Source organism: Ascidia mentula, chromosome 6, assembly GCF_947561715.1.
Source record: "Ascidia mentula chromosome 6, kaAscMent1.1, whole genome shotgun sequence".
Taxonomy (NCBI): Eukaryota; Metazoa; Chordata; class Ascidiacea; order Phlebobranchia; family Ascidiidae; genus Ascidia; species Ascidia mentula.
The window spans coordinates 8,294,164-8,304,639 of NC_138571.1; the positions used below are offsets into that span (position 1 = coordinate 8,294,164).

Sequence of the window (10,476 nt, forward strand, 5' to 3'; positions counted from 1 at the left end):
GAAAAATATTTTTTTGCAGTACAAGCTTTATTATACAGTGGAAAACGCTGATACTCCAGTATTGCGTTTGCGGTTGCACAACGTATGTAACTGTGCAATTTCAGCACTTGTCCATTTTGCAGTATATGACTTTTCGATGAAAAATATTTTTTTGCAGTACAAGATTTATTGTACAGTGGAAAACGCTGATACTCCAGTATTGCTTTTGCGGTTGAACAACGTATGTAACTATGCGATTTCAGCACTTGTCCATTTTGCAGTATATGACTTTTCGATGAAAAATATTTTTTTGCAGTACAAGCTTTATTATACAGTGGAAAACGCTGATACTCCATTATTGCTTTTGCGGTTGCACAACGTATGTAACTATGCGATTTCAGCACTTGTCCATTTTGCAGTATATGACTTTTCGATGAAAAATATTTTTTTGCAGTACAAGCTTTATTGTACAGTGGAAAACGCTGATACTCCAGTATTGCTTTTGCGGTTGCACAACGTATGTAACTATGAGATTTCAGCACTTGTCCATTTTGCAGTGTATGACTTTTCGATAAAAAATAATTTTTTTCAGTACAAGCTTTATTATACAGTGGAAAACGCTGATACTCCAGTATTGCTTTTGCGGTTGCACAACGTATGTAACTATGCGATTTCAGCACTTGTCCATTTTGCAGTATATGACTTTTCGATGAAAAATATTTTTTTGCAGTACAAGCTTTATTTTTCAGTGGAAAACGCTGATACTCCAGTATTGCTTTTGCGGTTGCACAAAGTATGTAACTATGCAATTTCAGCACTTGTCCATTTTGCAGTATATGACTTTTCGATGAAAAATATTTTTTTGCAGTACAAGCTTTATTATACAGTGGAAAACGCTGATACTCCAGTATTGCTTTTGCGGTTGCACAACGTATGTAACTATGAGATTTCAGCACTTGTCCATTTTGCAGTGTATGACTTTTCGATAAAAAATAATTTTTTTCAGTACAAGCTTTATTATACAGTGGAAAACGCTGATACTCCAGTATTGCTTTTCCGGTTGCACAACGTATGTAACTGTGCGATTTCAGTACTTGTCCATTTTGCAGTATATGACTTTTCGATAAAAAATAATTTTTTTCAGTACAAGCTTTATTTTACAGTGGAAAACGCTGGTACTCCAGTATTGCCTTTGCGGTTGCACAACGTATGTAACTGTGCGATTTCAGCACTTGTCCATTTTGCAGTATATGATTTTTCGATGAAAAATATTTTTTTGCAGTACAAGCTTTATTATACAGTGGAAAACGCTGATACTCCAGTATTGCTTTTGCGGTTGCACAACGTATGTAACTGTGCAATTTCAGCACTTGTCCATTTTGCAGTATATGATTTTTTGTGAAAAAATAATTTTTTTCAGTACAAGCTTTATTATACAGTGGAATACGCTGGTATTCCAGTATTGCTTTTGCTGTTGCACAACGTATGTAACTATGCGATGTCAGCACTTGTCCATTTTGCAGTATATGACTTTTCGATGAAAAATATTTTTTTGCTGTACAAGCTTTATTATACAGTTGAAAACGCTGATACTCCAGTATTGCATTTGCGGTTGCACAACGTATGTAACTATGCGATTTCAGCACTTGTCCATTTTGCAGTATATGAATTTTCGATGAAAAATATTTTTTTTGCAGTACAAGCTTTATTATACCGTGGAAAACGCTGATACTCCAGTATTGCTTTTGCGGTTGCACAACGTCTGTAACTATGCGATTTCAGCACTTGTCCATTTTGCAGTATATGACTTTTCGATGAAAAATATTTTTTTGCAGTACAAGCTTTATTATACAGTGGAAAACGCTGATACTCCAGTATTGCTTTTGCGGTTGCACAACGTATGTAACTATGCGATTTCAGCACTTGTCCATTTTGCAGTATGTGACTTTTCGATGAAAAATATTTTTTTGCAGTACAAGCTTTATTATACAGTGGAAAACGCTGATACTCCAGTATTGCTTTTGCGGTTGCACAACGTATGTAACTATGCGATTTCAGCACTTGTCCATTTTGCAGTATATGACTTTTCGATGAAAAATATTTTTTTGCAGTACAAGCTTTATTATACAGTGGAAAACGCTGATACTCCAGTATTGCTTTTGCGGTTGCACAACGTATGTAACTGTGCAATTTCAGCACTTGTCCATTTTGCAGTATATGACTTTTCGATGAAAAATATTTTTTTGCAGTACAAGCTTTATTATACAGTGGAAAACGCTGATACTCCAGTATTGCTTTTGCGGTTGCACAACGTATGAAACTATGAGATTTCAGCACTTGTCCATTTTGCAGTGTATGACTTTTCGATAAAAAATAATTTTTTTCAGTACAAGCTTTATTATACAGTGGAAAACGCTGATACTCCAGTATTGCTTTTGCGGTTGCACAACGTATGTAACTGTGCGATTTCAGTACTTGTCCATTTTGCAGTATATGACTTTTCGATAAAAAATATTTTTTTTCAGTACAAGCTTTATTTTACATTGGAAAACGCTGGTACTCCAGTTTGCCTTTGCGGTTGCACAACGTATGTAACTGTGCGATTTCAGCACTTGTCCATTTTGCAGTATATGATTTTTCGATGAAAAATATTTTTTTGCAGTACAAGCTTTATTATACAGTGGAAAACGCTGATACTCCAGTATTGCTTTTGCGGTTGCACAACGTATGTAACTGTGCAATTTCAGCACTTGTCCATTTTGCAGTATATGATTTTTTGTGAAAAAATAATTTTTTTCAGTACAAGCTTTATTATACAGTGGAAAACGCTGATACTCCAGTATTGCTTTTGCGGTTGCACAACGTATGTAACTGTGCGATTTCAGTACTTGTCCATTTTGCAGTATATGACTTTTCGATAAAAAATATTTTTTTTCAGTACAAGCTTTATTTTACATTGGAAAACGCTGGTACTCCAGTTTGCCTTTGCGGTTGCACAACGTATGTAACTGTGCGATTTCAGCACTTGTCCATTTTGCAGTATATGATTTTTCGATGAAAAATATTTTTTTGCAGTACAAGCTTTATTATACAGTGGAAAACGCTGATACTCCAGTATTGCTTTTGCGGTTGCACAACGTATGTAACTGTGCAATTTCAGCACTTGTCCATTTTGCAGTATATGATTTTTTGTGAAAAAATAATTTTTTTCAGTACAAGCTTTATTATACAGTGGAAAACGCTGGTATTCCAGTATTGCTTTTGCTGTTGCACAACGTATGTAACTATGCGATTTCAGCACTTGTCCATTTTGCAGTATATGAATTTTCGATGAAAAATATTTTTTTTGCAGTACAAGCTTTATTATACAGTGGAAAACGCTGATACTCCAGTATTGCTTTTGCGGTTGCACAACGTATGTAACTATGCGATTTCAGCACTTGTCCATTTTGCAGTATATGACTTTTCGATGAAAAATATTTTTTTGCAGTACAAGCTTTATTATACTGTGGAAAACGCTGATACTCCAGTATTGCTTTTGCGGTTGCACAACGTATGTAACTATGCGATTTCAGCACTTGTCCATTTTGCAGTATGTGACTTTTCGATGAAAAATATTTTTTTGCAGTACAAGCTTTATTATACAGTGGAGAACGCTGATACTCCAGTATTGCTTTTGCGGTTGCACAACGTATGTAACTATGCGATTTCAGCACTTGTCCATTTTGCAGTATATGACTTTTCGATGAAAAATATTTTTTTGCAGTACATGCTTTATTATACAGTGGAAAACGCTGATACTCCAGTATTGCTTTTGCGGTTGCACAACGTATGTAATTGTGCAATTTCAGCACTTGTCCATTTTGCAGTATATGACTTTTCGATAAAAAATATTTTTTTGCAGTAAAAGCTTTATTATACAGTGGAAAACGCTGATACTCCAGTATTGCTTTTGCGGTTGCACAACGTATGTAACTATGCGATTTCAGCACTTGTCCATTTTGCAGTATATGACTTTTCGATAAAAAATAATTTTTTTCAGTACAAGCTTTATTATACAGTGGAAAACGCTGATACTCCAGTATTGCTTTTCCGGTTGCACAACGTATGTAACTGTGCGATTTCAGTACTTGTCCATTTTGCAGTATATGACTTTTCGATAAAAAATAATTTTTTTCAGTACAAGCTTTATTTTACAGTGGAAAACGCTGGTACTCCAGTATTGCCTTTGCGGTTGCACAACGTATGTAACTGTGCGATTTCAGCACTTGTCCATTTTGCAGTATATGATTTTTCGATGAAAAATATTTTTTTGCAGTACAAGCTTTATTATACAGTGGAAAACGCTGATACTCCAGTATTGCTTTTGCGGTTGCACAACGTATGTAACTGTGCAATTTCAGCACTTGTCCATTTTGCAGTATATGATTTTTTGTGAAAAAATAATTTTTTTCAGTACAAGCTTTATTATACAGTGGAAAACGCTGGTATTCCAGTATTGCTTTTGCTGTTGCACAACGTATGTAACTATGCGATGTCAGCACTTGTCCATTTTGCAGTATATGACTTTTCGATGAAAAATATTTTTTTGCTGTACAAGCTTTATTATACAGTTGAAAACGCTGATACTCCAGTATTGCATTTGCGGTTGCACAACGTATGTAACTATGCGATTTCAGCACTTGTCCATTTTGCAGTATATGAATTTTCGATGAAAAATATTTTTTTTGCAGTACAAGCTTTATTATACCGTGGAAAACGCTGATACTCCAGTATTGCTTTTGCGGTTGCACAACGTCTGTAACTATGCGATTTCAGCACTTGTCCATTTTGCAGTATATGACTTTTCGATGAAAAATATTTTTTTGCAGTACAAGCTTTATTATACTGTGGAAAACGCTGATACTCCAGTATTGCTTTTGCGGTTGCACAACGTATGTAACTATGCGATTTCAGCACTTGTCCATTTTGCAGTATGTGACTTTTCGATGAAAAATATTTTTTTGCAGTACAAGCTTTATTATACAGTGGAAAACGCTGATACTCCAGTATTGCTTTTGCGGTTGCACAACGTATGTAACTATGCGATTTCAGCACTTGTCCATTTTGCAGTATATGACTTTTCGATGAAAAATATTTTTTTGCAGTACAAGCTTTATTATACAGTGGAAAACGCTGATACTCCAGTATTGCTTTTGCGGTTGCACAACGTATGTAACTGTGCAATTTCAGCACTTGTCCATTTTGCAGTATATGACTTTTCGATGAAAAATATTTTTTTGCAGTACAAGCTTTATTATACAGTGGAAAACGCTGATACTCCAGTATTGCTTTTGCGGTTGCACAACGTATGAAACTATGAGATTTCAGCACTTGTCCATTTTGCAGTGTATGACTTTTCGATAAAAAATAATTTTTTTCAGTACAAGCTTTATTATACAGTGGAAAACGCTGATACTCCAGTATTGCTTTTGCGGTTGCACAACGTATGTAACTGTGCGATTTCAGTACTTGTCCATTTTGCAGTATATGACTTTTCGATAAAAAATATTTTTTTTCAGTACAAGCTTTATTTTACATTGGAAAACGCTGGTACTCCAGTTTGCCTTTGCGGTTGCACAACGTATGTAACTGTGCGATTTCAGCACTTGTCCATTTTGCAGTATATGATTTTTCGATGAAAAATATTTTTTTGCAGTACAAGCTTTATTATACAGTGGAAAACGCTGATACTCCAGTATTGCTTTTGCGGTTGCACAACGTATGTAACTGTGCAATTTCAGCACTTGTCCATTTTGCAGTATATGATTTTTTGTGAAAAAATAATTTTTTTCAGTACAAGCTTTATTATACAGTGGAAAACGCTGGTATTCCAGTATTGCTTTTGCTGTTGCACAACGTATGTAACTATGCGATTTCAGCACTTGTCCATTTTGCAGTATATGAATTTTCGATGAAAAATATTTTTTTTGCAGTACAAGCTTTATTATACAGTGGAAAACGCTGATACTCCAGTATTGCTTTTGCGGTTGCACAACGTATGTAACTATGCGATTTCAGCACTTGTCCATTTTGCAGTATATGACTTTTCGATGAAAAATATTTTTTTGCAGTACAAGCTTTATTATACTGTGGAAAACGCTGATACTCCAGTATTGCTTTTGCGGTTGCACAACGTATGTAACTATGCGATTTCAGCACTTGTCCATTTTGCAGTATGTGACTTTTCGATGAAAAATATTTTTTTGCAGTACAAGCTTTATTATACAGTGGAGAACGCTGATACTCCAGTATTGCTTTTGCGGTTGCACAACGTATGTAACTATGCGATTTCAGCACTTGTCCATTTTGCAGTATATGACTTTTCGATGAAAAATATTTTTTTGCAGTACATGCTTTATTATACAGTGGAAAACGCTGATACTCCAGTATTGCTTTTGCGGTTGCACAACGTATGTAATTGTGCAATTTCAGCACTTGTCCATTTTGCAGTATATGACTTTTCGATAAAAAATATTTTTTTGCAGTAAAAGCTTTATTATACAGTGGAAAACGCTGATACTCCAGTATTGCTTTTGCGGTTGCACAACGTATGTAACTATGCGATTTCAGCACTTGTCCATTTTGCAGTATATGACTTTTCGATAAAAAATAATTTTTTTCAGTACAAGCTTAATTTTACAGTGGAAAACGCTGGTACTCCAGTATTGCCTTTGCGGTTGCACAACGTATGTAACTGTGCGATTTCAGCACTTGTCCATTTTGCAGTATATGACTTTTCGATGAAAAATATTTTTTTGCAGTACAAGCTTTATTATACAGTGGAAAACGCTGATACTCCAGTATTGCTTTTGCGGTTGCACAACGTTTGTAACTATGAGATTTCAGCACTTGTCCATTTTGCAGTATATGACTTTTCGACAAAAAATAATTTTTTTCAGTACAAGCTTTATTATACAGTGGAAAACGCTGATACTCCAGTATTGCTTTTGTGGTTGCACAAAGTATGTAACTATGCAATTTCAGCACTTGTCCATTTTGCAGTATATGAATTTTCGATGAAAAATATTTTTTTTGCAGTACAAGCTTTATTATACCGTGGAAAACGCTGATACTCCAGTATTGCTTTTGCTGTTGCACAACGTCTGTAACTATGCGATTTCAGCACTTGTCCATTTTGCAGTATATGACTTTTCGATGAAAAATATTTTTTTGCAGTACAAGTTTTATTATACAGTGGAAAACGCAGATACTCCAGTATTGCTTTTGCGGTTGCACAACGTATGTAACTGTGCGATTTCAGCACTTGTCCATTTTGCAGTATATGACTTTTCGATGCAAAATAATTTTTTTCAGTACAAGCTTTATTATACAGTGGAAAACGCTGGTACTCCAGTATTGCTTTTGCGGTTGCACAACGTATGTAACTGAGCGATTTCAGCACTTGTCCATTTTGCAGTATATGATTTTTCGATGAAAAATATATTTTTGCAGTACATGCTTTATTATACAGTGGAAAACGCTGATACTCCAGTATTGCGTTTGCGGTTGCACAACGTATGTAACTGTGCAATTTCAGCACTTGTCCATTTTGCAGTATATGACTTTTCGATGAAAAATATTTTTTTGCAGTACAAGCTTTATTGTACAGTGGAAAACGCTGATACTCCAGTATTGCTTTTGCGGTTGAACAACGTATGTAACTATGCGATTTCAGCACTTGTCCATTTTGCAGTATATGACTTTTCGATGAAAAATATTTTTTTGCAGTACAAGCTTTATTATACAGTGGAAAACGCTGATACTCCAGTATTGCTTTTGCGGTTGCACAACGTATGTAACTATGAGATTTCAGCACTTGTCCATTTTGCAGTGTATGACTTTTCGATAAAAAATAATTTTTTTCAGTACAAGCTTTATTATACAGTGGAAAACGCTGATACTCCAGTATTGCTTTTGCGGTTGCACAACGTATGTAACTATGCAATTTCAGCACTTGTCCATTTTGCAGTATATGACTTTTCGATGAAAAATATTTTTTTGCAGTACAAGCTTTATTTTTCAGTGGAAAACGCTGATACTCCAGTATTGCTTTTGCGGTTGCACAAAGTATGTAACTATGCAATTTCAGCACTTGTCCATTTTGCAGTATATGACTTTTCGATGAAAAATATTTTTTTGCAGTACAAGCTTTATTATACAGTGGAAAACGCTGATACTCCAGTATTGCTTTTGCGGTTGCACAACGTATGTAACTATGAGATTTCAGCACTTGTCCACTTTGCAGTGTATGACTTTTCGATAAAAAATAATTTTTTTCAGTACAAGCTTTATTATACAGTGGAAAACGCTGATACTCCAGTATTGCTTTTGCGGTTGCACAACGTATGTAACTGTGCGATTTCAGTACTTGTCCATTTTGCAGTATATGACTTTTCGATAAAAAATAATTTTTTTCAGTACAAGCTTTATTTTACAGTGGAAAACGCTGGTACTCCAGTATTGCCTTTGCGGTTGCACAACGTATGTAACTGTGCGATTTCAGCACTTGAATGAATCAGATGTTCAGGATCAATTTGCAACCTTCATCCACATTTTTCAAAACACTGTAGAAGAGCATGCTCCATACACACTACAACACAGAAGGCGCAAGGCAAAGCCTTGGATCACCAAGGGTATCCTAAAATCTATAAAACATAAAAACAAACTTTATAGGAAACTCATTCAAAAAGGAAATCTCACACCCAACTTCAAATTATATTCCAATAAACTAAAATCAGTTATAAGAGCAGCCAAGCAAAATCACTACAAAAACTTATTTAATGTTAACAAGGCAAACCCAAAGCAAACCTGGAAACTTATCAACAAAATAACCACAAATAACGCCACAAAGAAAACACCAATATCACAAATTACCACACCCAATGGCACAGTTAAAGATCCAACGCACATTGCAAGTGAATTTAACAATTTTTTCACCAACATTGGGAAAAATATGGCACTACTTGTTCCTCCAACTCTCACAAAACCAATAGACTACCTCACAAACAGTCCATCAGCATCCTTCTTTTTCCACACTGTGGAAATAAACGAAGTATTTAACACCATTGCACAACTAGACATAAATAAATCAACAGGCCCTCATGACATTCCCATTAAACTAGTTAAATTAGCAGCACCAGTTATTTCACCAATCCTTTGCCAATTGCTAAACCGCTGCATCCAAACAGCAACATATCCTAAATGCTTAAAAATATCTAAAGTGATACCACTATTTAAGGGAGGGGACTCTGAAAACTTAAGTAATTACAGACCAATATCATTAATACCAATCTTTGCCAAAATATTTGAAACAATTATACATAAAAGGATGATGGACTATTTACTAAAATTTGACCTACTCACCAAATTTCAAAATGGATTTAGACCTGGACATTCAACCGACTTAGCCATAGCACACATCTATGATCACATAGCCAATTTGTTAGACCACCAACAGAAAACATGCGCAATATTCCTTGACCTCCAAAAAGCGTTCGACACAGTCAATCATGACATCATACTACAAAAACTAGAATTTCATGGTTTTCGGGGTAAAATTATAACCTTCCTTAAGAGCTACCTAACAGGCCGACAGCAATATACAAAAATTGCCAATTCACACTCCAATGTTTCCAATGTGGTTTGCGGCGTACCTCAGGGATCGCCTTTAGGACCCCTCCTCTTCCTTATATACATCAATGACTTGCCTTGCGCCTCCACATTCCACACAACACTATTTGCAGATGACACATGTCTAATCATGTCACATAAAAACATAGAGGATTTGGAGAAATATACCAATATTGAAATTGACAAGGTCAATACATGGATGCAGTCCAACAAACTAACAGTTAATTGCCAGAAAACCAAGTTCATGCTCTTCTCCAGATGTAAAAAATTAAACAATAAGTCATTTCACCTGAAAATCAATGGCGTCACACTTGAACAAGTTGAAACAGCTAAATATCTTGGCATTGAGTTCGATAGCCAACTTTTATGGGGTCCGCACATCAGCATGCTCTGCAAAAAAATAGCCAAAACCATCGCTATCATGTACAAGCTCAAGCACCACTTAGGCCAAGACACACTTCGAATTGTGTATCATGCACTAGTACACTCTCACCTAAGATATGGTCTTCTAACATGGGGTTTTGCTAGTCCGTCACTGCTACATCCTCTAGTGGTTATGCAGAATCGGGCACTGCGCATAGTTACCAATAGTCCTTTTCGCACCCACACCTGGCAACTACATTTAAACACCAAAATTCTGCCGATTCACTTAATGCATAATTTACAAATTGGAAGGTTCGTACACAAGTACAAAAATCAACGTTTGCCACCAGTTTTCAAAAATTATTTCACACCAGTTGCTAGAGTTCATGCCCACACAACCAGAAGTCATACCAACCTCAAATATTTTCTTCCACGTGCATCAACGGAATTGGGCAAAAAAAA

General features: G+C 35.5%; 1 long non-coding RNA gene across 7 annotated transcripts; it reads right to left on the reverse strand.

Moving 5' to 3' along the window:
- Positions 1–8,529: 8,529 nt before the first annotated feature.
- Positions 8,530–10,221, reverse strand: LOC145906223 (uncharacterized). Of its 7 annotated transcripts, XR_014402809.1 has the most exons (5): positions 10,145–10,221; positions 9,941–10,041; positions 9,385–9,775; positions 8,930–9,056; positions 8,530–8,666 (listed from the first exon to the last, which is right to left on the reverse strand). It is a non-coding gene; the product is annotated as an uncharacterized LOC145906223 (long non-coding RNA). The 7 variants fall into 7 exon arrangements; XR_014402807.1 differs by having other exon boundaries at positions 9,385–10,041; XR_014402808.1 differs by having other exon boundaries at positions 9,941–10,205.
- Positions 10,222–10,476: the final 255 nt, after the last annotated feature.